Genomic DNA, 27,798 nt, shown 5'->3' with positions numbered 1-27,798 from the left:
TTACTGTTGTGTTTTATTTAAAGTATATAGTATTACATCTGTCTGGCTAGCTATCTAGCGAGATAACTATCTCGCTAGCTAGCTAGATAACTAGCTAGATAGCTAGGTAGATAACTATCTAGCTAGCTAGATAGTAAAATAGCTAGTTATCTAGCTAGATAACAATCTAGCTAGATAACTATCTAGCTACCTAGACAAAAGATTACTATCTATCTAGCTAAATAACTATCTAGCTAGCTATATAACTATCTCACCAGCTAGATCTCGCTAGCTAGATAACTGGCTATCTAGCTCGCTATATTAAAGAGTGCATTTTTTGTGAGTCTGTAACTTGTAGGTCAAGAAGGTCAGAATCCAAAATCTCTGTAAAGGCTTGTCAGTGGTCATAACGGCGAGGACTTGAAGACGTCAGACCTAATATTCAAAGAATATGTAAATAACGGGATATGATAGAAAAATCTGCACTCCAAACTTCTTTTATCAGGATTTGTGTCACGGTAGTGGGAACAGATTCTCACACTTGAAACAAAATGAGTGATGAAAATAGCAAGGCCCAGCGCCGAGGTAATTTTGTCCAAGCAATGAAAAGGCACAGCGGCTCCGTCCCAAGGTTCATGCTTCTATTTCACTGCCGCGTGCTTCGAGGCCACTTGACTCAAATTTATACTGATCTTTTATTTATACCCCGAAAAAATGGCAGATAAGAAACATAAGCGTTCTTGATATTGTGTTCTGTCATATCTCGCCGGCAAAAGATTGAAATCCCGTGAAACAATTTTCTGAAGAAATGAAAGAGCGCGCCCTCCTCAACCCCGGAGGAAAATAAGCCCGCCGCGCAAAAGCCGAAGATGAAACAGAGAGCACCCCCCCCCCCCTCGAATAAGTAAAATAGACAAGTGCTGCCAGGCTCGTCACTTTTCTATTTGCTGCCCCCGAGTGAGAACCCTCCTAACCCCCCCTCAACAGACACTTTTATCGTTATGCTCTATCTACTTCTATACTGACTTGAATAAAAAACAGCATATCAGGCAAAAGAGGCTTTTAAAGGACAACCGACACCTCCGGACAAGTTGCGTCCATCATTTGTAAAATGGCTTCAAATGACTTCTACTGAGCGCATTTGACAAAGATTCCAGCGCATATAGCTAGATTTAGATAGAAAAAAGATATATTTGACCTTTTAAGACTCGCTCTGACTATTCAGGAAGTCTTGTTTTCCAGTTGATGATGATGCCCTAAGTGATGTCACAGAGGGAACGCCCCTGACCGAGAAAGCGACACACAATGCATTTTGGGTACTTTTTTTCATCTGAAAACACCGTGTTGATGGCGAAATTGGAAGGAAAATGACATAAATAACGTGATGGTGAATCGTTATGTGTCGCAGCCAATTGCGGTAAGACGCATAAAGAAGGTGTAAGTTGACACAAATTCCCAGCGGACAAATCGGCCCATTTCCAACGGAGCTTGTGCGCCATCTTTTTCATTTTCTAAGCGCTACATTGGAGTCCAGATGGCTCGAATTGATACAAAAGGACTTCTTTCACCGATTGCAAACATTGATGCTTTCCTCTTTGGAACTATTTGGATATGCCTTTATTAATCTCACAGTTTGAATCATATTCATCAGTGGATGAGGAACAAGAAAGCATCTTCTGCGAATCTGAACTTTCTGAAGCCATTGTTTTGATTCTGGAGCAAGTCAGTTTGTGAAGGAGTATCCAGGCGTGGTGTCTCGAACAAGGAGGCGGGACATTCTCAATCTGCCCACTTCCGAGCTCATTTTGTGGCAGTTTTGGGACACTTGAAGTCATTTTTATTGGTATTTTGCATTTGACTAAAAATATCAGCCTACGTGTTTTGGCTATTTTAGATGCGATAAAACGTTTTTCTGATGTCAGTTAGGAAACAAAAAAAAATGGTGTCGGTTGTCCTTTAAACAACAAAAAAAACCAGCATATCAGGCCAAAGAGGCTTTTAGAGCTTTACCTCGATTCCCCCAATCATTTGGTAGCAAACAACAAAAGTCATGATGGAGGCGGTGTTGCTAAACGCCGCGATGAGTGTCACGGAAGCAGTTAACGCGCTTGCGATATGAGATGTAACAACGGGCTCTCGACAACAGCATCATTACACCGTAATAAGAGCAGCATCTCCTTGAAAGCGGCATTAAAATCACATTAGAGTACACCACAAAAGATGAGCACTGAAAGGGGGGCGCAGGGGGGTGGTGGTTCCGAGCGGTCGGGCCCCATTATTGCGCTGACTCGTATTCATTCGCTTCTAGATTGCCACTTGACTAAAAAAAATGGCGGCAAAAGGTCATCAGCCTCTAGCGAGAAATTAACTGGGGAAAGTCAAGCCATTTAAATGCCTCGTGCGCAGATTGGATGGGATTCATTTTTGAAGCAAAAATCTGTCAAACGACAAATGAAACAATGTTTATATCGCGGAATGACATTCAGGGATCAGAGAGCATGGTCACGGTGTGCCCTGTTTGGTGGTGGTGTCGCCGTTTGACAATTAGTACTGTCAACAATATGTCAGTGCATTGTAATGATGTAGTGAACTGTGAGGATGCTCCCGGATGACAAAGTCATCTCGTCCAATGGCGGCGTGAAATGAGCTGGCGAAGCGTGCGGCCTATTTTTTGATACACGTGACTGCCATGTTTATTTGGGGACATGTGCATGCAGGCTTGTCCAAACATGTTAAAAGATACAAAGGGACACTTTTTTTGTACACTGTTTATAAAATATGGGAAAAAAAAACAATCCATCAAGGAACATCATACTGTTTATAAACTATAATTGAAAAAAAAAACTACTGTAGATCACAACATTCTGTTAAAATTGGTCCAGAGCCCTGTGACCCACAAGAAAATGAGATTTATTAATTGATTTATTTGTGTTCCAATTTATTTATGCTCCTATTTATTTATTTTCCAATTTATTTATTTATGTTCCAACGTATTTATTTATGTTCCAATTCATTTATTTATTAATTTCTCTATATTTTTTCTCTGTTTATTTATACATTTATTTATCTATTTATTCATACATTTATTTATTTCTCTTAATTAATTAATGTATTTATCCACCTACAGTATTTATGGTGCAATTCATTCATGTATTTATTTCTTGATTTATTCATGTTCCAATTCATTTATTTTTTAATTTGTTCATTGATTTATTTTTCTATGTATTTATCCATCTATTTATTTATTTATATTCAAATGTATTTATTTATGCATTTATTTATTTCTGTATTTTTTCTTTATTTATTTATGTTACGAATGATTAATTAATTAATTATGTAATTAATTCATCCATCTATTTATCAATCTATTTATCTATTTATTTATTCCAATTCATTTATTTATTGATTAATTTCTCTATTTATACCTTTATACATGTATTCATGTATTTATTTATTGTTTCATTTATTTATTTGCCTATTAATTAATTTATGTATCCATATTTTTATTTATACAAGTATATATTTATTTCTTTATTCTTTCATTTATTTGCCTATTAATTAATTTGCGTATCCATTTATTTTTATTTATTTATTCATCTATTTATGTTTCAATATATTTTTTTAATTCATTTCTTTATTTATTTAGTTATTGTTGTCCTATGACTTCTTTTTTTTGGAAATCACATCCTAGTTGAGGTGTGGCGGCCATTTCACCTGAAGTTGAGGGTACCCATGACGGTTCCGTGTGCCATGAAGGGTTCATGTGGAAATCATACAAAGCGTCCTTACAGGCAGCAGCGGCTTGATTTTATGGCTCCATCTATTACCGCTCTGTCATTGTTAATTGTCTTCTTTTTACCTCGGCAGGATTCTCCAAATTGCTCCTATCCAATGTGACAGGAGGAAGAGCATTAAGCATCTGACAAGATGATATCTAAGTTCAATTTCCTTCTCCTCACCTGATTTATACCTGCAGCGCATCATTTTCCTTTCTGTCATAAAGACCTCGATAAATCAGCGGTGCTCATGGAAGCGCTGCACAACCGCCTCTCCTGGATTTCTATCCTGGCCATTTGCTATTAGGAAGCCATTACAAGCACATTTTGCTCCCTCAAACAAAAATGATCAAATCTAATGCAGGCGAGATTAGAGAGATAAAGAGAAAAAAGCGCAGGCGCTCGCCGTTATCTAAACAATATGTTGTCAACTCAATCTAAAACGGGGCGGGGGGAAAAAAAACATATAGCTATATACGGTGAGACCTCAACTTACGAACTTAATTGGTTCCCAGACAGAATGTGTAAGGCGAAAAGTGTGTATCTCAAAAAACAAATTCCCATAGGAAACCATTAAAATGGGAATAATCCGTTCCCGGGTTTCCATAAAATATACTTTTCAACCAAATAAGCCTTAAAACTACACACAGCATACCTTATTCTATGTATAATAAATGTGCTATTGTAATGAAAGAAATAATAATAATAATACATTTTATTTCAAGCGCCTTTCAAAACACCCAAGGACACTTTACAATAAAAACAATAAAACAAAGCAAATACACTGCATTGTATCATAAAGTCACTTTATTTACATTTGTGATGGTCATTTATGGCTTGATGGAATGGCGTTGGAGGTCGAAGGTCAAAGGGAATTGCTGTTTGGAAAGAGAGGCGCATTATATGAGGACTGCAATTAAAGAAATAAACTGTGCTGTAAAATAAAGTTTTATTGACCTTTTTGATGGTCGTTGATGGCTTATGGAAGGAGAGTCAGCATCCATAAGGACTGTTGCTAACTTAACCTCTGGTGCTGTTCGGTCGTGTGCTTCCGCCGAAGATCACTCCGCCAGCAGTGGTGGGTGTGTATCATGAAAATAGTGCTTATTATAAGGTTTAATTTTCAGAAATTTGACGTTTGTAAGTTGAGGTGTTTGTAAGTTGATGTCTCACTGTATATATTTTTTTTCTCGCCGGTGACACCATTATCCATCTGTTTGGACAAAATTGCTGTATCATGGTATAAATCTGGCATACAAGTGACATATCCTCTGAAATAAAAGGCAACATTAACTGCTCTATCTTCTAGAGGCCATGGGACGAGCGGGCCATAAGCTCAGTCAAGTGTGATGGCAGTTAGACTGTGTTTTTACTAGACTGCAGACAATTATACTTTGCTCCTCTCGCCACGAGAAGACAAAGTGGCCGGGCTTCAGCTGAAATGATTTCAAATAGATTTTCCAAAATGTCTCTTGGCGGATTGCTTCCATACATTATTTCACTTAAATGGAAAAAGGGGGAGGGAGTCTGCCACACAAATCAATCACAACACTTTAGCGCACGGAGAGATGAGAGCGCGTATAACATTTCAGATGTACACACAAGGATCCTGATGGAATGGGCCACGTTTTCTGTAAATGAGGACACGCGTTATGTTTTGAGTTGGCCCCGTTAAAAAGAGAGAAATAATGCATGTTCGGTTCACCTGCTGACTTTGGAGGACTTCTTTTTATTCTGAGGCAAACTCCACTCAGACAAGCCTGATTCAGGAAGAAAATGCAATTATTTCACAACGTTATCAACTGCAGCTCGGAAATAGCAGGACTTCATGTCAACTTTGCTTGGACAACGTCGAATCCATATGTCACAAGACGAAATACACGATAGGCGGAACATATAGATTAGTATAAATATTATTAATAAATATAATTATATAAAAATAATATGAATAAAATATAGAAACTATATGTCTTTATTTATTTATTTTGCTTAATTTTCAAATAAAGGAGGGGGGGGGGGTCGTCGTGCGTGGAAACAAACGCCAAACGTTTCCGGTTGCCGTTATCGCGATGTTACGACCTGGGAAGGAACACCAACGATGGCTCGGGGACCAAAAATAAATACATAAAATAAAATAAACGACGACTGGACAAGGTAAGAAGTGACGTTTCCTTTCCTTTCCTTTCATGGTATTTTATCTTATGTTGGATTTATGTCGTTAAAGGAATGAAGAAGACCACTACGACAGGCGATGTAAGTAGAACGAGCACAGGTGTATGCTAGCGGTGTATTATTAGCACGTGCTAATGTATATCATTAGCACGTGCTAATGTATATCATTAGCACATGCTAAATAGTACCTCCAGTCCAGACGATTTCCTGTCGATTCCAACGAATACACTTTATTTCACTAGCTCATGAATTTAATGCAAGAAAAGAACCCATCGTTTGGAAGACATTTGTGTTTTAAAACGATTGTTTTGTTGTACATAATTAAGCATTGCGCACATTTAGTGTCAAACTATTATAATTTAATCAGTTGTTGTTCAGTCTGGACAGCCCATAAAATGTAGTTGTCAAGCAGTCATAAATTGAATGTTGAAAATAAAATGAATGTTCGGTTTTAGCTTTATGATTGAAGTGGAGCAGACAATCCAGTCACCGCACTTTGTGTTTTTTAGATTTCAAGGAGAAATTCCCCCAGAAAGCACACAAATGTCAATATTGCTCGTGTCCTTGATGTTTTAACGTGCGATGCTCGTCACATAAAAGTCAAAGCGAGTGTATAGTATTGAGGATTTATAGACATATTTAGGCCGTAAGAGCTCCACTGGGCCCTCTTTCAGCCTGCAAAGTCAAAAATCTCAAGCAACACATCAGTGGAAAAACAAAAAGGGGCTGACAGTGCGAACCTCAAAAATGACCGTTTAGAAAATGTGGTACAAAATGATGGCAACAATATGGACAGGATTCACGAACGAGATGAACGCAGTTGAGTACAAAAAAAGGTTTAAAGCCTCATCTTTGTGGAGATGATTACCCCATTGGTACTGCGACTGTGTGCCAGATATTTCCTTACCGGAATATTCCCCGCTGCCAAGCATAATTAATTGCTTTACAGTCTTTGAGGCCATAATGCTCATCAGTTATTAATTAGAAATTCATTTCACTGAATAAATAATGCTTATGATTGATGACGAAAGCGGTAATTAGGTTCTTGGTGCAATTCACCGGGGAAAAGCCTTTACACTTGCTTCTCGGCTGTTAAGTAGTTGCTCATTTACGGTACCGCTGTTATATCTCTCGTCATAAACTGCCGCCATCGCGGGAGCATCTGGATTTAGGGAGCACTAACCAAAGTTGTGATTTGCTGAGGTTACATTTGGCAACCAGCTCGAGAGTCGCAACTCTTTCTTTGTCCTCCTGCTCTTTGTTGCCATAAAATGACCAAAATGAAATCATCTTATCAAGCTGAAAGACTAGCGCATGTTCAAAAACGTCAATTCGCATTAGGTTAGTGGGAATTAGGTGCACAAAAACGTACAACAATCTCACGGGTCTCTCATAGGTATCATATCGCCTATAATAGCCCCACCTGCCCCCCCTCCCCTTTTTAAACGACGATAGAAAAGTGTGAAAACTCAAGCCATCTATGGCTCACTATTGATTTTACACCCAAGACCCGTGTGATGTTGATAGCCTCTTTGATATATTTTCCAGCAAGCAGCAGTCCCCTTGGAGTTTTTGTGGAAAATAAAGCAGTCAATATACACCTATTAGGATTTCTTGATCTGAGCCCATAAAAGCTGCGCTGTACAGTGTTTCCGATGCTCATTGCATCATAATAGCGACCGAGGCAGCCGCTATTACTTTTGAGAAGATGAAACGCCGACATTTGAGCGGTCTTGTTGAAATCGCGTCGTCCGAGAACAATCGATGCAATTGACCTGCATTACGCTGGAAATACAGTCCAACCATAAAGGTCAAACGCAGTCCGTTTTGGTAAACTGGTCGAGCAGGGTTTGGATTTATTGTTTTTAGAAGAAATCATGTAAATTGAGCGAATTTGTTCTCGAGTTAAACTCTTACCAATTTTTTCTTGTTGTTGTCAACTGTTCACATGTGAAATACTGCGACTGACCCACGTTTTATATTTTCATATTCACGGTTCAGCATTTGTAAATTTGTATAACTAGCTGATTTTTTTTTTTGACGGGTTACCAACTCTGAAAATCTCAGCTACTGAGGTTTTTATTTATTTTGCTCAGGCAAGTGCATTTCTTGAGTGCCCTGTCGTGGATTCTGAATGTTCTTATTTAATTCATCAAGCATGTAGCTGGTCTTTGCATGAATCTTTCACCCAGTCAAAATTGAAAGTGAATCGTCAGTACAGACCCTCCCCAACTTACGAACGAGAGACTTTCCAAACGGTCGTTCGTAAGTTGCTTCAGTGCTATATTTTGGATGGAATGTATGTTTAAGGCTTATATAAGTATGTTTTAGGCTTGTATAAGTAACCTATATTGGTTTGTACTGAAAAATGAACATTTTATAAAATATATGCTCTATAAAGATATGTACATGTACAACTGGAGAGAATACTACATATGGTTGGATTGGATTGGATATACCTTTATTAGTCTCACAGTGGAGAAGAAGAGCGTGACACACACAGTATGTACATGAACGGAATAAGATGAATGAAATGAAGTTTAACTTACTTTATTGAACAAAAAAAATGTCTACACACTAGGCCATTGCGACGAACTGGGCACAGGAAGCCGGATGCGGGGTGGATGCTGGGCGAGCTCTCACAGCGACTCACGTCAGTATTAGCGGCGGAAAAGAAGCACTCCTCGGAAAAAGGTACGCAATGCAAAATGTAACTTGCAGGATCTCCTTCTGAACATTTTTCAACTTACCCGCAAAAATGTTTGTATGTCGCGTTGTTCGTAACTCCAATGTTCTTAAGTAGGGGCGAGTCTGTACTTAAAATTTGGTCTGCATTCCGTAAGATTTATTGTTCCATCTAAAAAAAACCAAAGGTAAGTTTAATGACTTTTGATGACATTTGTAGGAAGTACTAGCGTGCATATTTTTATGGGCCATGTGATATGTCACGTCAGTTTGTGTTGCTGTTTTTTTCAGATGAGTATGCGAGGTAATACTCTTTGGTAAGCCTCATATGAAAGTGTTTTGTTTTATGTAACATTGGTCCAATATTTTGTAGCATCTGGATGACACCTGTTTTATTATTTTTTTGGGCGGGGGGGTTCAGTTCCTTCAAAAAGTGCATAATTGACACTGGTCTTGGCAGCGTTTGAGACCCAAGAAGTAAAACACATCAACAAATCTTATCAGAATCAGAGTGTGTGTGTCTGTGTGTGTGTGTATGTATATATATATATATATATATATATATATATATATATATATATATATATATATATATATATATATATATATATATATATATATAGATTTTTTTTTTTTCTGACTAATGTCAAGAGGTGGCGGTGCCAGACCTCCGCCTTGATAGGTCCCTGCGGGGAGCAGAGGACTATTACATGAAGCTAATCTGATTACTTCTTTCACTGAAGTAATCTGATTACTTTCAGGTACAGATGACGGCTGAAGAAACCTTTTCATCGATGGACCACTCACTCCTGTACGACAGAGTATACACAGCCCTTGGATTTTAGGTCATTTTCAAAATTGCACGGTCTTGGCGTTTGTACACACCGAGATCGTCCCAAACACAAAAGACCAACAAACGGGGAGAGAAAAAAAACTAGCAAAAAAATGATAGCTTAGCCTCATCAAACAAGGATACTATTACTCGTCTCTTTCTTGTGTCATCGAGGAGAGGGCAGCGGTGAGCAATAGCAACAACCCTTTCTCGGTCCTCCCGTTCAAAGCAGTATCTGTCCTATTAGCAATTGATAATGGAGATCAGGAAGTAGTCAGTGGCGGGAGAATGAAGACCACTGTCTGCCCCCTTTCCTAATTGGCTTGATGTTCTCTCTTTCTGACGAATGGCTTGCCACTGCCGCAGACTCCTGTGGTTTTTATTGCCCCAATAGGCCTCAGTAACTGGATTTACTAACAGATAGTGGGTCAAAAAGGACAGTGAGAGCAAAAATGTTAATTAATATCAATAATGGCCAATTATTAGTTTGACAGAGGGATCCCGTAGTTGTGCGCTCTAATGACTGTGAGCCAACTTGAGGGGAAAACGCTAGCGAATTAGCATAACTGCGTCTGCGCGCTGCGCCGAGGCGCCCGGCAAACATCTGTTGTGTTAGAAATTCAAATAGAATTCCTATTAGTAACCCGGGCTGTGGTTGCATAATCAGTCATTCTTCTCTGGCCATTTCGCCGGCGCTAACAATGCCCTGGCGACTGCTGGAAACGCCTCCCATTGGGCTTTCCAATCAAACGTGGCCCCATGCGGACCTGCCTGCGCGGCCTAACAACCGACAGGCCAACGTGGACTTCTTAAAGGGGGGCGGGCATGGGGGGCTTGTGTTCTGACAAGAGCTCAATGTATCCGCCACGATGACACATGACCGCAGAAGCGAATTTTGGGATTTCAATACAGCCCGGAAACATATTTATTGTTTGCGGATGCGCCGGCGTCTTGCCGCTAAGGGAGTTGACTCTTTGTAATCAATGTTTGACTGCAAACCACATCAATGCAGCCAAAAGTCAGCGACCCGCTGTTAGTGAATGTTGGTGCTTCATGAAAACAAATAAAAACCCTTTTGTGGTCATCAATCCTGCATGGAATGTATGTTTTAGCATTTAGCATTTAGCGCATCATTATCATCGTCCTGTTGTTTAGTCTAATCAGTTCGTTAGCATTAAGGTTGCGATTTAAATTTGAGTCGAGAAGATTGGGCCCGTAAAAAGTAACATCATTCTCGCATAAAGTTGAATTTCAAAATTAAGATGAGAAAGCTATTAACTCATTCACTGCCAGACGATGAGTGCCAGGGTTTTTGTCATTTTCACTCAAATTGCAGGACCCACAGAATATTGAGTTTTAGGACAACATAAACATTCAACACAGCGTTAGAAACCTTGGACTCTTCTTTCATCAGAAAAACGTTAATTCCTAAATGATATGGGTCTGTAGTTATCTGAGCTTGAAATAATAATAATATATTTCATTCATAAGCACCTTTCAAAACTCTGAAGGTCACTTTACAGTCACAGGAGATGTTTTTCTGTGGGTGAGCAGTGGCAGCCACACGTGCCAGCGTTCACTCAACCCGGAAGTAACTCAAATAGATAGAAAGCTAGCTAGCTAATAAATAGTTACCTCGATAGCCGGCAAGCTACATAGCTAATAGATTGCGAATATTTAGCCATCTAGATGACTAATCAATAGCAAATAGATATCTAGCTAGATAGCCAGATAGCTGTCTAGCTATACAGATGCCGGGATAGCTACATACATTTTTAAAAACTGGTGTACAAAATACAATACATATTGATTTATATAGCGCCCCACAATTATGAGAATATAATTCTCCAAAATGTAAAATCAGTTAGCGCTTTTGGTTTATGCCTTTTTTGGGAACTTCCATCCATTTTTGTGCATATTATCGGCACTGTAACATCCAAACGACTTTCGGACAACAGGAAACATCTTTTTCCATTTCAACAATGCACCTTTAAGAAAGCTGCCACATTTGAATAAATATGCTTCTGCTGAATTAATTTGCAGTTGTTAATGAAAAAAAGCAACATATGTCTAGCGCACAGTGCCGCATCCAACAGATTTGAGTGCAGTATACGTGACTGGGCGACATCGTGTTTGGATGTAAAAAAAAACCAACCAAAATGCTTTGAGCTTCACGCTCCTTTCCGTTCGGGGGCCTCCGGTGTATACATTTGCTTATTTTGTTTTCCTTTTGCCTTTCTTCATTCATTGCAGTCGTATTCCTCCTTTGATGCCGTTCGCTTGTCCCTCAAACAATTGAAGTGGAGACAATGGAGGCTTAATGATAGATCCGTGTAGCCGCCATCTGTAGGAGCATCTGCTCACGTGCATCTGTACAACATGCTGCAGCGGGGGAGCCTTCGCTAATCTGCATACTAAGGAGAGGGCTTATCTCACTCCAGTTAATAATTGTAAGAAATGGATGCGCTTCGTTCCCGTTGCTCAAAAACAAACAAACAAACAAAAAAACGACATCAACATCAAGTTTTGCTTGGTTCGCTGTATCCTCCAGATAGGCAGAGGTCAGATACTTTTGATTTTTCCCAAGGCTACAGATTTAAAGGACAACCGACACCGACGGACAAGTTGCGTCCATAATTTGTAAGATCACTTCAAATGACTTCTACTGAGCGCATTTGACAAAGATTCCAGCGCATATAGCTAGATTTGACCTTTTAAGACTCGCGCTGAATATTCCGGAAGTCTTGTTTTCCAGTTGATGACGATGCCCTAAGTGACGTCACGGAGGGAACGCCCCTGACCGAGAAAGCGACACACAATGCATTTTGGGTACTTTGTTTGGTCTGAAAACACCGTGTTGATGGCGAAATTGGAAGGAAAACGACATAAATAACGCCATGGTGAATCGTGTGTCGTAGCCAATTGCGGTAACACGCATAAAGAAGGTGTAAGTTGACGCAAATTCCCAGCGGACAAATCAGCCCATTTCCAACGGAGCTTGTGTGCCATCTTGTGCATTTTCTGGGCGCTGCATTGGAGTGCAGATGGCTCCAATTGATACGGAAGGACTTCTTTAATTGATGGCAAACATTTATGCTTTCCTCTTCGGAACTATTTCAATCATATGAGGAACAAGAAAGCATCTTCTCCCAATCTTAACTCTGAAGCCATTGTTTTGTTTCTGGAGCAAGGCAGTTTGTGAAGGAGTATCCTGGCGTGGCGTCACAAACAAGGGGGCGGGACTTTCCGAATCTGCCCACTTCCGGGTTCAATTTGAAGTAGTTTTGGGACACTTGAAGTCATTTTTATTGGTGTTTTGCATTTGACTAAAAATATCAGCCTGCGTGTTTGGGGTATTTTAAATGCTATAAAACGTTTTTCTGATGTCAGTTAGGAAAGAAGAAAATGGTGTCAGTTGACCTTTAACCAGCCCTCAATTTAATCCATTCGTGAAAACCATAATTATCGAAGGACACTGGAAGCTATCAAACTGCTTCTCCCCCCCCCCCCCCCCCCCCCCCCCTTTTTGTGCTGTGATGGAATTCCATAAGACCTCGACTCAGAATTGGATGTGAGCCGCTTATTCCTTCACCAAGGTTGAAGTGTTCACAAAAAGTGGTGGGCGAAAAAAAAACTAGCCGAGGACTAATATTTGTCTTTGTTTTATCCGACTATATTCTGGCAAATATCACTCTTCGGTGACAAAAATGTAGCAATCGGGATGGCCTTCACTGAAAGGCCTTTATTTTGAAGGACCACATAAACACGGTGTCCTCCGAACAACTAGGTAAGTCCTGGCGCGACATAAAACGGTGTCATTAAAAGACAATGTCAATTGTAGGGTTGAACACGATTAGGTTTTGACTCAAATTGAGTCCTAAAATGGCTGTTAAACACCCCCCAAAAAATATATATATATATAAAAAAAATAGAAAAGGGTTTGCAAGCTTCAACCCGCGGACCCGTGAGATGAACAAGCTAAGGGCTAGCTAGGATGTGCTTTGTCATGTTTGCAGATGGATTTTAAATGGAACCTAAAAGGAAAATAATGTGTGCAGGATCAGGAAAAAAATCTATCTTACCGCCGCTAATGATTATGTCCAGATAGATTCCATTCTGGTGACTATCTGCAAAGTATTTATTATTAGTATTATTTTTGTCATGTTCTTCTGCAACTTTAACTCATTCACTGCAATTCCGTGAATGTATTCGGGAATTGAAAAGCGTGACGTGGAGCGCCATTTGCAATTTGTTCGGGTTTTGCTTTTTCTTGCGGGGGTGGTGCCGAATAAGCGCTGGTCAGACCTCTGCCAATGTTTTTTTCCTTCCGAAAGGGGACAGCATTTGCCTTTTGATCATGTTGTCATAATAGATAGCCACCTCGACAGCTAGCTAGTTAGCCAGATAGCTATATAACTAATATATAACCTGCTATATTGCTAGCTAGCCAGCCAGATAGCTAATAGATAGTCAAGTAGCTAGCCAGCAAGGTAGCTGAATCAACCAAAAATATTCTCATGCTGTTTTGCTTAAGTTGAACAAATATTGCCATGCCCAGTGGGGGAGGGAAAAGAAGTATGATTTTAATTTAAAACTTTATTTTTCGTAACAATGTCGCTAAATTAAAACAATTGTTCCACTTGCAGGTCGAAATTCAGCATCGTCGTCGGCGCTCAAATCCGTCTATTTGAATCCATGCCTTTTTAATCTGCTTTTTACGATCTCGCCAGGAGGCCGTGACATTGTTGGGTCGCGTGTTGACACATTAATTGGATAAAGGGTTTATTATATTTTTTTTTCATGACAGCTGTTGGGAAATTAAAAGGAGATTGAAAGCCCCCGCCCGGTGTCTTGTAATGACATATTTGAGATCGGGTGGCTTGCCCTCCACCAGCGGCGCCCACTGACGAATGGGCCGTAAAGGCAATGATACCGTGACCAAAACAAAGGAGGGCTTCTCGTCACGTCAAAGGCTCGCTCGGGTCAGGAGAAAGCATCGCTTACATGTTAACACGAGCGCCATTTGGATAACACCCGCCGCCGCCACCATCATAGGAATTAAGACGTCAATGCAATTTTGGCTTCGAAAAGCAAATGTTCCGCCCCCTAAAAGGGCCGTCCGCTTCCCAAACAAAACCGCTGTGCTTGATATCAGCTGGTTAATCCTCCCCTTTTAGTGGCTTTATTGGCTCATTCAATAGGGGGGGGGGGGGGTCTTTTGACATTCCCTCAGCTCTGTTCAAAAGGTGACTGCATCTCAAGTGAAATCTGGAGTGTGCTTTACAAAGCGCCGAGCCCCATGTGGCTCCCGCCTCCCAGCGGGCCTGTGATTTTCCTGCTTTAAGTGTCGACTGTCAACACTAATTTGTCCCACTCCGCCGTGGAGGAAGGGCTCTCCAAAAGTTTTCAGAAAAAATCGGCTGTTTTCTGGGAGGGAAGCGAAGGCTTTTAAAAGCGCACGCAAGGCAATAAGATGCCAGCTAATGATTACAAGGCTTGAACGGAGGCAGTTAGCCATGCCGCATGCTGTTTTACAAAGCGAGCAGCCAGTGTGGACTCGGGCGGAAACGTCATCTCCAAATGAGAGTTGCAGTCTAAGCGTTAAACGATCGCAGTGGAAAAACAAAAGCGGGACTTTTGTTTTTCCGTTTCCTTTTAGGGAGGTGGGCTGTTTATTTTCAGTGGTGGTGTTTGATTTGACTTGTTATTGCAAAGGGAAAAAAACATTCAAAAGTCAGCCTTGCCAAAATCAGATTAATATTTGTTTCCTTAAAGGACAACCGACGTTTCCGGACAAGTTGTGTCCATAATTTGTAAAATGGCTTCAAATGACTTCTACTGAGCGTATTTTACAAAGATTCCACCGCATATAGCTATATTTTACCTTTTAAGACTGGCGCTGAATATTCCGGAAGGCTTGTTTTTGAGTTAGTGACGAGTCCTCACGTTACGTCACTGAAGGAACGCCCCTGACCGAAAAAAGGACACATTGTAGCAGTCCTTCCATCACGTCAATGCATTTTGCTGTACTTGTTTGGTCTGAAAACTTGTTGCACCAAAAAGAGGCAGAAGAGGGCGACAAAGCTCCGTGTAAGTAATTAATCAGCCGGTGGAAGCGGGCTTATTAATTCCTTACACGGAGCTTTTTCGCCATTTTCTGCCTCTTTTTTGGTGCTACATTGCCCCCCCCCCATTGCCTCAAAATGGCACGGAATAAATTTAATTTAATTGATTGCAAACATGTATGCTTTCCTCTTCAGAACTATTTGAATCGTATTCATAACTGGATAAATAACAAGAAAGCATATTTTCCGAATCTGAAGCCATTGTTTTGATTGTCCAGCAAGGCAAAAGACGTCTTGCACTTCTGGGTTCATTTTTTTGCAGATTTTGGACACTTGAAGTCATTTTCATTGGTGTTTTGCATTTGACTAAAAATATCATACGGCGTGTTTTGGGTTTTTTAGATGCTATAAAGCAGTTAGGAAACAAAAAAGTGATGTCGGTTGTCCTTTAAGCGTGTCATTTGTGTCATCTTGCAATTAGTGACATTTGTTTCCCCGTTTACGTATCCATATCCATGTTCTTATACTTTTGATTTGTGTATAAAAGTTGTTAGTCAATTTTCATCGGTAATTCAACATGTGAATGCGTCACTGCCATAATACAAAGTAAAAAAAGTGACATTTCATTCATTAGATTTCCTTGGGATTCCTAAAAGCAGCATGATTGCATATAATAGTTTCCGACATGTTTTGCTTGAGCACAATTTCACCGGCCGACAAAGTCAATTGCTTCACTTCATTTATGTCCCTTTCATGTTTGAAGGGAAAATCGATGGAAAAAAAGTAATTCCTGGCCTTCCATTTCAACAAATTGCCATGTCTTTGAATGATAGCTTTAAAGGAAAGCGGTCAGGAGACTTTCTTTTCAATTATCGCTGACTTGTTTACATAGCGCTACAGCCGGACAGACAAATCTCACATGGGCTCTGCCACCGCTGGGGGAAGCCAAATACAATTTTGCTCTCAAGCTAGGCAGCAACCATGTCGGAAATTAGTCCAATTTATACGGCATTGTTTAGCCGCACAGTATATAGTAGAGTTTATGGTAATGTAATATGCATAATTCATCCACGTCACCCCCTCCTGATTTGTGATTCGGCTACCCTGCCTGTTCATCTGAAGCGGAATTAATGCTACGTTGTCCATTAGGCCAGCGTAACACTGGCCAATGCTGTCGCACACCTTTGCTGTTTGGACTGAAATTCCATTGAGGCTAATTTCCCATTTTGCCCGACGCTCGAAATCGCTTCTCAACATGCTACGTTTCTCCATTTGAATGCATACTGATGACGCTGCTACGCTTTTGTAATTGGAAGTGGCATGCGCGTGTGTGTCTTTTATATATATATATAGTGATACCTCAGCTTACCAACGCTTTAGCTAACAAACTTTTCACCTTACAAACATTACATTTGCGAGTTGCTAGTTTTCGGCGGAAGAACACCAAACCGCACGGCCAAACAGCGCCACCGTGGCTGCCGGACTACTTTTCCACACACCCTTTCTCTGAGTCCATGCGTGGTTTGTTATCGAGTGGAGTAGTTTTGACATTATGGGACCGAAAAAGACCCCACCACAGGCTAGTGTTAAGCCGAAGAGGACACAAGAGGCTACATCGACTATCACTGAGGTAAATAAAACAACTTTATTATACGGTACAGCTTATTTCTTTAATTACATTACAATAGCACATTTATTATTCATAAAATAAGGTATATTTTGTGTAGTTTTAAGGCTTATTTAGTAGAAAATTATTTTTTTTTATGGGGGGAACGCATTATTCTCATTTTTAATGGTTTCCTATGGGAAATTAATGTTTGGAAGACACATTTTTCACCTTACACATACTTTCTGGGAACAAAGTAAGTTCGTAAGCTGAGGTATCGCTGAGGGGTGGCGATGGCCGCAGTAGCACAAAGAGAGGATGTTGGATGTGGCTTGTTTTCCTCTCCAGAGATCACTTTTAGAACCCCCGAGTGCTGCAGTGGTCACCTTCATAAGACACCGAGCACATCCACTCCAGAGCCGGCACTTATTGGGTCATGATGGGCCTAAGCGGTCCCATTGAAGCACGCTCATTCGGGCTGGGATCACGTGTACTTGGCATGGACGTGGACTCCAGCCAAGAGCTGCCCTTTCTCTTGCGGGTGCTAGCAGAAAATGCACAAAATGTACATGTTTTTTGTTTGTTTGTTTACTTTAGTCTGTTTGTTCAAGCCACATTGGCAGCCCTTTCTCCTCACGATCCCATTCTTGTGATCTTTCAAGTTGCGCTCAATCTATTATAGATCCATTTTTTGGGACACGCGGCGGTCACTTTAATGATCATTATGCGGCTCAGATGGCGCAACAGGGGAATAAGGTGAATCAATGTTGGATTTTTTTGTTTGACCGAGCGACCCGATTCACGCCTTGCTCGATGATAAATGGCCGTCTCGCCGCTTTCAGAGTAAATGTTGTGAAATGAATTTCCACGTTATGTAGGAAAACTCACCAGAGGCGCCTTCTGGCTTTGCTTTCAGCGTTTTGGCTGTTGATTAGTCCTGAAAGGCCATGGCATTATTTAGTGCGCCGTGTAAACTAATCCTGACAGATGTCGAAGACTTGAAGGCAACAAGAAAACATTTCAAATATTCATCGTGCAATTATTCCGTAGCCCTTCTTGTAAAAAAAAAAAAAAAAAATCCTCCGGTGCTTGTTTTGAATGCATTTAGTCAAATGAGATGCAGAATTGACTGCGCGATGCCAGCTTCTCTCAATATCACGTAGGTGAGCTGATCTGTGTTTGAGTCTCGCTGATGGCAGGCCAAGCAAAGAATGAATGCTTTAGCAAACGGCACTGCTGCCCAAGGCGATCGCACAACGACCGGGGCTTTCCTTCCTCTTGCTCGCTGACATGACGAGTCTAGTCGGACGTAAAAAGAGCAAAATGTAAGTGACGGACAGAAAAGCATCAGCAGGTCTGCCGAGCATCCTCGTGCTGCCTCGGAGATCATTTCCAAAGATGACAAACCATCCTGTCAGCCATCAACACCGACTCACCTGGATTAGCATTCCCTTCATGAGCTAAACCGCCTTTTTTTTTAACATCCGTTGAACCATATTCTGATCCACTTTGGCCTGGAGCCTATCCCAGCTGTCTTAATCGGGGGACACCCTGAACTGGTTGCCAGCCAATCACAGTGCACACATCCAAAATTAGAGTGCGCCGTTAACCTGCAATCCGGGTTTTTTTTAATGCGGGAGTAAACCAGAGTACCCGGAGAATTGAACCGGCACTGTTTTTGATTTGGAAGGAATGTCGGTGCCATTTGACTGTCATCCATCGCTGGACAGCTATGGGTCAAGTGTGCTTTTTTGCACATGTAATGGGCAGTATTTTCACAAACCCTCTTTGTTCAGCAGAGAGGTTGGTGCTGTTGGACAGTCTGCAGCTAAATGGAGGCATGGTTTGTTGTGGAACTGTCGCGGCTTGGAATTGAAGCAGATTTACGCGGGATAGGAGATGTTTTTCGTCAATGGATGCAACGGCTTCCTGTTTGCTTTCAACATTTGGCTTGTAGTAGACGGACCGTGCTGTCCCTGATCCACTGGTGAAAAGGATGCTTTGATCCTCTCCTCTTTCATCTCGCACTTCATGCAACAAATAGGTTCTTAAGTTTGGATTACCTGTGTGTTTGACTTCATATTGGCGCCGCGAGAGCGGCTGCCTTTACAGCATCTCTTGTATTTTGTTTTTCTACTTCTTCCTTTCCTTTCCTCACGTCGCTGCTGTGAAGGCTAATCCATTCCTACTCTTTGAGTGAAAATGACCAAAACCCTGGCAGTGAACGAGTTAATATTCCCTACAAAGTCTCTCTTTCAGCACTTGTACACGTTTTCTATACTTAATCGCTGCCTTTAACGGAGTCATTTGAATACATGCAAAGAATTCTCACTTATTGTGCGTAGCTCACTCATTCTTCAGCTCAATAACAACAAAAAAAAAAAAGACACAAAAGATCGTGCTATGCAATTAAAGTAATCTTTAGGGGCCTTATTTTGAAACTTAAAAAATAGCATAGTAATGTATTTGTATTATATATTATATTAACAAGTCCCACGCAGCAAATTTATTAAGTCTCCATTCTTAAAAAAAAGCAAGTTGCATCCCATAATTGGCATCTTGTGGTTTGCTTTCCTAAGGAGAAAGTGCATTTTTATCTGCCTTGATAATAAACAGCATATTTAAGCATGCAGGAAATCACTGCGAGACATCCATCCCACATGCTTTCATTTATTTTCCAGTGTTTAATTAAAGCACGGAAACTACGCCTGTCTAATGCCCGAGACTGCTTATTAGATATTAAATTGATGCATAATTCAGCCAATTAAGAAAGTAATCACACAAAGTAATGTAATGTAAGTTAATTATTACAGCATAAGCAAATAGTTCGTCAATGCTCTTTAAATGCGGCGACTCTCTAATAGGCTCAGCGAGCATGGAAATGTCTCCACATCAGTGTTTTGATGTGCTTATTAAACATTGTGGAGGCACATTAGCGCTTTTAGCCTAGCCATCTTTCTATCCATCTCGCCCCTCCGTACATCATCGCTTCTGCCGATGTTTTTCCCAATCGCGAGGGGGCAGCGTTTGCCTTTTGTCCATGTTAGCGTTCAGCTGTTGTTAAAGCGCTATATAAATTATGTATGTATGTATTTTGAACAGATGCCCCCATTTCATGCTCACATAACTCCAGACCCATATAACTTTACCAATTAACTCATTTTTTTTTTCTGATGAAAGTAGAGAGTCAAAGGTTTTTAACGCTGTTGAATATTTCGACGTTTTCAAATATTTTTCAAGCCGCTTTTACAAAATTCACCGTGCACACTCAATTGTGGTTTCTGTACTCTGGATGACGGGGTTTCAGTTTCAGCTAAAGAGAATCAGGTCTCGCTACTGAATGTTAGACAGTAATGATCTTATGGTGTAATATAAATAAGCGCTAGCTTGCTGGCTGGCTTGCTAACTGGCTATTGGCTGGCTGAGCTAGCTATTAGGCTGGTTGGCTGGCTATTAGCTGGCTATCTGGCTGTTTGCTGGCTGGCTTAGCTATTGCCTGGCTAGCTAGCTATTGGCTATCTAGCTTTTAACCTAGTTATTTCGGGTTGAGTGAACGCTGGCGCGTGTGGCTGCCGCTGCTCACCCATAGAAAAAAACTTATCCTGTGACTGTAAAGTGGCCTTGAGAGTTTTGAAAGGCCCTTAGAAATGAAATATATTATTATTTATGTAGTCCTAAAACTCAACATTCTATGGGTCCTGGAATTGGAGTGAAAATGACAAAAACCCTGGCACTAAAGTGAGCCGAAACCTCACAATTCGCACCCTGGAGACATTCCACAAAACAAGACCTCCCTATCCCGTTTTTTTTTTTTTGCGGGGTAAACACCCGTGTCACATTTGACCTTTGTCAGGGTCATGTAGCTGTTCTATTGGCGGACATGTTTCCAACTTAATAGAACTGTTTAGCTGAGCTCCCCAGGGCCCCGCCGATATTTATTAAGCGGCAATGAGTTGCATCTGTCTGCTTGAATCAAGAAGAGCAATCATCCGGGGGGTGTTAGGGGGTCACGCCCACGTAGTAATGGAGAAATATAGACACTCTGGGACATACGAGCATACACGCGTGGCGCTTTAGCGGCAGATAAATGACCCGGTATCAAAACAACCTTACCATTTCCAACAAAGTCTACTAGCTTGCGTGCTAATCTTTAGTGATTAGCGTGACAAGGCTTTGTTGTGTGTTGTATTCTGTTTAGTACCAAGTGTGGCCTTTATTGGCAGAGCACCATGTGGTTGCGACTTCGCCTTGTTCTTTCTAAGGTGTATTGATTCAGCTTTGTACAACAACCCCCACTTGTAATGTTTCTCATTTTCTTCAACGCATTTTAAGGCCCAGTCTGGTAATCGGGGATAATTGTCAATTATCACAAAGGCCCCATCCGATCAATTACGGCACAATCAATGCAGCCACAGCGGGTGGACTTTCCTTCCTTCCTTTCACTTCATCAACTCCTGGAAATCGTTGCGTTGTGGTTTCTCCAACTTTTGTCATTTTTTTCAACCTATTATGTCTTTACAACATACTGTACTTGGCTCGTTCCATCATCATGAGAAACACGTAGCATCATCAGATTTTCACCAAACTTCACTGCCAGACGATGTGCAAAAATGTCCACTTCACTTATCTGAGCTTGAAACATATTTTAAAACGTTTTCCAGACATCAGGCGCACCGGGTTATGAGGCTCATGTTCAGCTTTTGAAAAAATATGTTCTTTTCGGTGCGCTTTATAGGGCAGAAAATATGGTCTTTATTTTTTTCTTAGTGTATTTTCAACAAACTGTGTTCTGCATTTATTTTGTCACTGTAGTATTTTGCTGGAAAATCAACACAGACTCGGCTTTGACTGTGTCTGCAATGGTTGAGGGCCTCATTTTTGATCACAGCATCATGGACGCAATCGTGGTGCTACCTGCACTTGGTTTGCCATGACTGTATGTCTTCTAGCCCCCCACCCCCTTTTCATCCGCCACCCGAGATGACTTATCGAATGAAAGTTAATGCCACGGCGTTCTTATTTTCCGTCTCATGAAGGAAACGGCGCAGTGGGCCCAGTCGTTTCCAGCGCGTATGGAAACAAATGTGCTGGCGTCATGGAAAAGCCCGCTCAGCAGCCTGATGTATGATCTCCTCCTCAGCGTATTTATTTACACTCAGCTCCTCCACAAACTGTCTTGTCATCTTAATGGCTGACAATTAATCTGTTGCCAAACAGGCCGAGGTGAATGAAAGAGAGGCACTTTATTCCACAAAAGTTTGTTTCGGGCTTTGGAGAGTTGTTTAACACTCAAATCTGCCACTGTGAGCGACGTTTACGTCCGCTTAACGTAAATCATTCATCTGAGTAAATGAAGCTCAGCATGCATTACTTTTCAATTTGTTTTCTTCCCCATTATTTATTTATTTATTTTTATTTATGTGTGTATATATGTATGTATTTAGGTATTTTACTTATCCACTCATTTATTTATTTGTAAAATTTGCAATTTTAATTTTACATTAAAATGTTAAATTGCATTTTAATGAATTTAATTTTGTTTATATAATCTTATTAATTTTTATTGATCATTTTTATTGATGTATTTTTTTATGGGTTACTATTGGTGATCTTATTTAAGGACATGTATGAATTTGTGTATGTATGTGTGTATGCATGATTGCGTATGTGTGTATTTATTTAGTTATTTTATTTATCCGTTTGTTTTTATTTTTGTAGAATTTTAAATTTTAATGTTAAAAATAACATTTACATTTATTTAATTTTGCTCATTTTATTTATAAAATCGTATTTAATTTTATTTATAATTTAATATTGATGCATTGTTTTAAATAATAATTACAATACATTTCATTTACAAGCGCCTTTCAAAGCACCCAAGGACACTTTACAATTAAAAGAACAATAAACACCAAAACAATAAAGGCATAATAAAATGATAAATAATAAAAAGGCTGATTATGCAATTATGGGTTACTATTGTGTATCTTATTCAAGGACATGGATGCAGGATTGCGTATGTGTGTATTTATTGAGGTATTTTATGTATCCATTTATTTCTGTAAAATTTCAAATGTTAATTTTAAATAAAAATGTACAATTAAATGTATATTTATTTAAATGTGTATATTTAATTCAATCTATAAAATCGTTTGTATTTAATTTAGAATTTATTATTTACGTATTTTTTTATAGGTTTCTATTGGTGATCTTATCCAAGGACAAAACTTGCCTTCAGCGCGCAGGAAAGGACAAGCTAAATCAAGACAAATGCTCGGGTCATCATTAAATCTATTGCAGCATCTGTAATGCGCGATACGCGGCCAGATATTAGTTATCGAATCCTTGTTTAAGACCGCCCGCCACCGCGCCGTCGTCCGTTTCAATCTGTGTGCAATGTACAATCATCTTTTGCAGTCAATCTAGCACAGATTGACATTCAACCAGTGTCCAAACTCCTCATATTTCATCCCCACCTGAAAAAGGCCACCGTAGACTGTAATCACACACACACACACACACACACACACCTTTCCGCATCAGACCAAGAGAAAACAGAGTGTGCACTTTGTGCACAGCTATTTATATCAATAAGTCCCGTGCTGAGAGGCACAAAATGAGCGTTTAAGCTGCAGGGCCCAGAGTGCTCGGTAGCAGGTGGGCAGGCTGCTCGCTCGGAGGTGTCTGGTTTGAGAGTAGGGGGGGGGGGGGGTGGTATCCACTCTTTATACAGGTGTTGCCCATCTTACCGCACGTCCGTGGCTTTGGCAGCGTTTGGGAAGCCAACGGGACAGCTGGAGCCCACAGCTTCCCTCCCTCCCTCCCTCGCGCGAGCTAGCAAGGGATGCTGTGGGGAATGGGGGGGTTGGACCCTCCGCAGGTCACTGCCTCCACCCCAAAGGGACGGACGGTGGAGCGAAACGCTATCAATTCCCAAACAAAGGAGCCACAAAGCAAACATATGTGATTGAGGCGAGTGGCGAGCAGCGGCTCACTTGAACGTGTCAGCCTCCGCTAATTAGCTTTGTTAAGTCCCTCTGCTGTCTGCCCAACCGAGGCCTCTCCCAGTCACACGCCGCCTTTTGTGTTTACAAGGGCAAAGGCTCCCACTTGCTCCCACGGCACACATATCATCCCTCCTCCCCCACACATTCTTGTTGTGATTGCTTTGAAAGGCTCGTTGATTTAATTCTTCCTTAAACGAGCACCAAAAACATTTGCCATATATTGACACAGAATCGATTTTGCTTAGGGAATGAACCAGAGATTTAACAACCCTTTAGTAAACGTTGAACGCATAAAGGACGTTTAAAGGACAACCGACGCCTCATGACAAGTTGTGTCCATAATTTGTAAAATGACTTCTACTGAGCGCATTTGACAAAGATTCCACCGCTTTTCGCTCTATTTTACCTTTTAAGACTGGCGCTGAATATTCAGGAAGTCTTGATTTCCAGTTGATGGCGATTGGATTGGATTGGATTGGATTTGCCTTTATTAGTCTCGCAGTGGAGAAATTTACATTTTTTGCCTGACGTGACGTGACTTTCATCACTTTGCTGCTGTGAAATGTACATTTCTCCACTGTGAGACTTAATAAAGGCATATCCAATCCAAAAAATGGTGTCGGTTGTCCTTTAAAAGAAACATTTGCCCAAATAAGGGATAGATTGACACAGTAATGTCCAATTGATTTTTGTTTAGGGAATGAACCAGAGATTTAACAAGGCTTTAGTAAGCATTGAACGCATAGTTTAACGTCCCGTTCCATCCGCGGTTGCTTGAGTGACACCTGCTTTTCCTAAATCATCGCGATGTTTGAGGAATTATGACTTAGCGGACGCGAGTGGTCCATTTACAGCGTGATACAACCTCGGCTCGAAAAATCGTGCGGACTTTCCAACTCCATCAGTTCGCGCAAGCCTCCGAAAAGGCAATTTTTGCCGCGAGACACTCGGCTATCCTTGCTGACATGCTGTAATAAAACCAAAAAGGTTCTGTTTTTTTCCCAATTGCCAGCTGTCGCTTTCTCGGTTTAGTTTCTATTATTGTTTTTTTTTTTTTTTTATTCTTTGAAATTCGTCGCCGATATTTCGTCCCGATCAAACTTCAGATAGGCTCGAGCGAAATGAAAAGAAAAAACACTGTTGGCCTTTCTGCCGGCTAACTTAGTTCCTTAGTGGCGGCCATGTCGGGTTGTTCATGAATGTGTTTATTTTTGTACCATTTATTTAATAAAGCGATTCACTCATTCATTGCCAGACAATGCGCAAAAACATGTCCTCTCCGGTGCCAGGGCTTTTGTCATTTTTGCTCAAATTGCAGGACCCACACAATAGTGTGTTTTAGGATCGCCGACGACTGACCACACGTGAGGCCGTTATCATACATACTAATACATGGCGCTAGGCTATAATAAATTAGCGAACACCCACACCTCGACTTGGTGCAATAATCAGTTCCGCTTTGATGATGCCATCGGCGATTATTCAGCTTTTTTCATTTATTTCAACCCTAGAAACGATATCCTATCAGATCCTAGCTCAACATAAGCGTTTCCTCATGACATGCAAGAGGCACTTGATGAATTCCCGCAATGCTGCCAATGTCTCCGCGGCTAGCACGGGGGATTTTTGTATCGAGCGGTGTCTGGTGGAATTCAGCCTTTGGGCCCCCGTTTGGACAGCAGACAGCGCGGCTCTCGAGAAGCCGTGTGACTGCTGCGTGTCGTGATCCCCGAGAGCTTTGCTCTTTTTTGCTTTTCTCTCTGACAATTCCCGGGTTGAAAAAGCTCGCTTGGGTGTGATGATGCGTCATGACAGACCAGCCTTTCAAGGAAGGTTCTATCCGGACACGGCGGACTTTAAAGCTACGCTATCAATAACATGTTGGACAAGGATTCATCTTTGTTTTTTGGCCATATTGGATTCACTGATGGATTCAAATATTTTAGACACGTGACCGGACATAATAGGAACGTTAATTTCAATAAAGATTGCACGGCTCTTGAAGAACGTCCCATTAGGTTGGCGAAACATCAGGAGTATATTCACCATCAATCCATTTACTACTAAAAGTACATTATGAATTGGGAATGATGATACAAGTGTTCCACACTACAAGGCCCACCGGATTTTTAGGCGCACCGTCATGGAAATATATATTATACATTTTTTTGCCGAATTTAAAGTCACGTCAAGATCAAGATTCTGCATTTTTATGAGCTCAAAAATATTGCAATGTTTGATCACAATACAATAATAAATAGGATTTTCACAGAAAATACGCTACATTATAAAAATAAACACCAAATAAACACAAACAAATAACTAAATACAGAATCAGAATAATCTTTATTGCCAAGTATGTAGAACACACAATACAATAATAAAAATGATTTTCACAGAAATTTGGTTGCGCCTTATGGTGCGGAAAATACGGTCCATTATCAATACATATAAACAAACAACAACTAAACAAATAAACACAAATATAAATAAATAAATGCATAAATACAGAAATACATAAATAAATAGAGCATATAATTAAAATTAAATTAAAATTACAAATATGCTATGATTGAAGTGACGTAACGTAGCGTAGCGTATCGTAGCGAGCCCTGCGCCAGCAACTCAATAGATTGTCCACCCCCAATCATGACAACAGTCAACGGGCTCCTTTTCGTTCCCTTTTCCTCCTCCTCCTTTTTTTTTTTTTTTTTTTTTTTTTTTTTACCTCCCAAGCGGCAAGACTAAAAATCAAAATGGTGTTGTGGCGAAGTGGCCGGGTAACATTCTGCCATTCTGCCGCCGCCCGGCCAAAAGGGATTTGTCCCTTCAATGTACACGCCGCGAGTCCGCTCTTGCCTGCCCGGCCGGCTATTTTCCATTTTGGAATCGCTCGGCTGGCCAAGCATATTTCATGCCAGTCAGGCCCCTTGAAGTGTGTCACGGTGTCATATGACCGACCGCTGCACGCTTCAGGCTCTTACCCGCGGAATTTAGCCAACAAATATGGATTATGTTAAAGCGGGCTTGTGAATTGATGAGGATATGCTAATCGGACGTGTCCCCAGATGGATACGTGAGAAGCGGAGGCGACAGCAGCAGCCGGCGGCGCAAAGCACAAGCACAAGCAGTGTTTGGCAGGTCCATCATTCCGTCATTAAAGGCCACATTATTACGTACAACAAGGCTCGCATGACAATTCCCGCAATGAATGCAGTCCCTCCGAGAGGAGCCTCGGTCGGCCGATTGGCCGGCCGCTGCGTCCTTCGCCTTCCCTTTGACTCTTTCTTTCTTTCTTTTTCTTCTTCCCGGGTGCCAAGCCGCTCTCCCGATGCCGCGCGACAGGCTTTTTTTCTCCTTACCTTACTCAGACGTCAATAACACAGCGGCCATTGCAAGCTAAAGCCATTCATTAATATAATGAGATGCTTTTTTTTTTTTTTGCTTTAATTGATAACCGATCAACGCTGATGAGACATGATGCACTTGTGGATACAAGCTATGAACTGGAAGTTGAAGCGAAGCACCTGCAAATTGCTTTGAAGGCAGGCGGGAGTCCTGTGGCGCTATTATTCTCTTGTTGCCGCCCGGGCCAAACATTGAGCTGGCCCCTTTGGATTGTTATTGAGCTAAGCTATTTGCTTTCTAGCGACATAAGCAGAAAGATAATAGTGGC

General features: G+C 40.9%; 1 long non-coding RNA gene across 3 annotated transcripts in view; it reads left to right on the top strand.

Annotated features, from left to right (window-relative positions):
- The first annotated feature begins 5,837 nt into the window (after positions 1-5,837).
- The window catches only part of LOC148894196 (uncharacterized), a 60,782-nt gene continuing 38,821 nt past the window's right edge, over positions 5,838-27,798 (top strand). The window contains exons 1-5 of one of the 3 annotated variants that reach the window (XR_016115821.1): positions 5,838-5,909; positions 5,980-6,008; positions 8,509-8,621; positions 8,904-8,929; positions 9,374-10,506. This is a non-coding gene — a long non-coding RNA (uncharacterized LOC148894196). Of the gene's footprint in view, positions 5,910-5,979; positions 6,009-8,508; positions 8,622-8,903; positions 8,930-9,373; positions 10,507-23,310; positions 23,770-27,798 lie in introns of those variants that run through there. The other 2 variants (XR_016115823.1, XR_016115822.1) reach the window with 2 other exon arrangements.

The sequence above is a fragment of the Hippocampus bargibanti genome, linkage group LG08 (genome assembly GCF_051943395.1).
Source record: "Hippocampus bargibanti isolate YZ-2025 linkage group LG08, ASM5194339v1, whole genome shotgun sequence".
Classification (NCBI taxonomy): Eukaryota; Metazoa; Chordata; class Actinopteri; order Syngnathiformes; family Syngnathidae; genus Hippocampus; species Hippocampus bargibanti.
Note: the sequence above shows the minus strand (reverse complement) of the source record. Positions and strands in the feature narration are given on the sequence as shown.